Here is a 2,590-nt window from a genome sequence, read left to right as displayed (position 1 = left end):
TTTTTTCAATTTGGTAGGAATTAGAAGATCGATATGAAATTTTTCTACCATAATATTAAACTGTATGTAGACGACTATATTTAATATAATGCTTTTCACGTTCCAAGTAAATGTTTATTTCAACTTCGAGTGATTTTTTCTTGTTATGCAAACTGAAATTGCGGCTCCATCGAACTCGTTTTCAGTCGATCGTTAAAACGAAATTTACTAAAGGAGCTGACGGCCATCCGACAAAATAATGTCGATGAATAATCAAATATTTTGCGTTCTATTTACAATTTTCTTTTCTCTTGTCACAATGTATTAAAGAAAGAATCGTTTTTGATAAAAAAAAGGTCACTCACTCCGAAAAGAGCCACTATACGGGCTCTGTGATTGGCGAAGCAACTTTTCTTCTTAATGGTTGTAGACATGGCTTACGCGGTTTTAGCCGAGTTTAAAACAGCGCGCCAGTCATGTGTATTATAAAACGATAAGCACAATGAACGTTCAAACGAGGTTAGTGCCGTGTTTTCCAATGGTTGATTTGATTTCTAACTGACATTTCGGCCATTTTTAATATGTCACGATCTCTCATTTTTTAATCGTATTCAGTTATGTTTACAATTTCTTCAAGGAAAKATATACGTAGGCACAACGTTTACAATTAATTCAATTTATTATCATAACAAACGTTCTCCAATTGCCACTTCTAGTGTGCTTTTGCATTTTTTATGGACGTAGTAATCATTTAAACGTGCTCGCAATTCATCTTCATCGAACAGTTGGAAGTTTCGAGAATTTGTTTTCTTTACATAATGCTCAAGTGCCAATAATACAAAAACGCACTTTAACTAACGAAAATATTGCTGCCGTTCAGTTGAATGTTGTTGAAGACCGTAACATGTCGATTCCAAGCCGTTCTCAAGTATTGGCACAATCTCAACCACAATCTCGCGTATTTTAAGCAAGGATTTGAGTTTGCATTCGTACAAAATTGTTCTCATAAGAACTGAAGTCACTGGACCACCATAAGTGTTCTGAATTTGCTGATTTTGCCTTGGAACCACTTGAATATGATAAAGATTTCTCTAAGAAAATCATTTTCTTCGACGAGGCTCACTTTCAACAGAGTGGTGCGGTAAATAAACCAAACTGTCGATGGTGGTGCGAAGAAAACCCACAAATTATTCATGAACAATCACAATATTGACCTAAAGTGACCGTTTGGTTTAGTGTTGTGTCTGATGGAATCATCGGTCCGTACCGCTTTCGAAATGAAGCTGGTGAGACCRCTACTGTCRATGGAAAAGCGATATAGATATATARAATTATTTGAAGTCACTGGTCTTTAGCAATAAACCASATGCTCTTTGAGCATTAGAAGTGAATATTGAACGTGCTATTTAAGCCATGTGGCTTGATTTGCTAGAAAAGTAGTCGAAAAATGGATTCGTCGAATTCATTCCTGCAAAGAAATTTATGAAAGCCATTTTAATGCTCTAATTTTAAGAACTTAATTTTAACGATTGTACTTCAGATTATAAAAAAAAAGACATTGACTATTTTCAATTAATTTTTATAACTCCGTATGTTACTAGTTTTTAAGTAAGCTTTAACCATTAACGCAACTGTATTTTCTCAAAATCCGATAGACACCAATTGAAATTATTCGAATTTTCCTCAGTACGCAACAGTAAATGGAATAATAATTAATTTTAAGTCAAACATTTGTTTCTTGCTTGTTTAGTTATTCGAAATCGACTAAAAGACAATGACACAGCTGTCTCCACAAATTACAGGCACATTTTTTATTTATTTAGTACGAATCAATATATACAGGAAATATGTASTTTTTAAAATCCGTAAATTCGAAACACGAATATTTAAAAAATTCAATTCAAACTTCAGGCATTGAAAGCTTGCTTCAATTACAACTGCYAAATGACTAAGAATTCCACTTGCACTTTCTAGCTGCATTGAGGGCGCACACACTTGCACTTAGCTAAGACAATCACCATAAATCACTTGCAAGCAGTGTGACAAGCTCGCGCGAAGCGTAAATTGACTGCTGCAACAACATAAAATGCTTACACAAGCATGAACTCCTAAAAGTATGCTACTGATTTACTATTGCAGCGTTTAAGTCACAGCAAAAGCGCGGGACTGCGGTATTAGTTTACTACAGCGACTTGTTGTTGCTTTCATATACACTATAGTTGTTGTTTTTGTTAAAAGATGMAATTTTACTTATACGACTGATGCTTTGGTTACATTGAAGCGCGTCGCTGATGTGACCACGTGCAAGCAACCACAACGAATGTGTCGAACTACCTCTATGTTTCGGCTCGTGCATGGCTGATTTGGGTAGCTTCGCCGTTCGCACGCAGCGCCGAGCCGAATGTCGCTGCCGAACAGCATCCCTGGAGCATGCAAAATGTTTGTGTCAACAAAGGCGAATGGAAGAGCGAGCGACACAGGCGAAACGACTGGTTTTGGGGGCTTTAGTGAGTGAGTATGTGTGTTRTGTGTGTGTATAAGTAGAAGAGTGGTGGTGGGTGGGCTTTCGAAGATTCGTTCGAACATATGCTTGTAGACAACTTACTAGTAA

The sequence above is a fragment of the Bactrocera latifrons genome, unplaced genomic scaffold, assembly GCF_001853355.1.
Source record: "Bactrocera latifrons isolate USDA-ARS-PBARC rearing strain unplaced genomic scaffold, ASM185335v1 scaffold_61, whole genome shotgun sequence".
Classification (NCBI taxonomy): Eukaryota; Metazoa; Arthropoda; class Insecta; order Diptera; family Tephritidae; genus Bactrocera; species Bactrocera latifrons.
Note: the sequence above shows the minus strand (reverse complement) of the source record.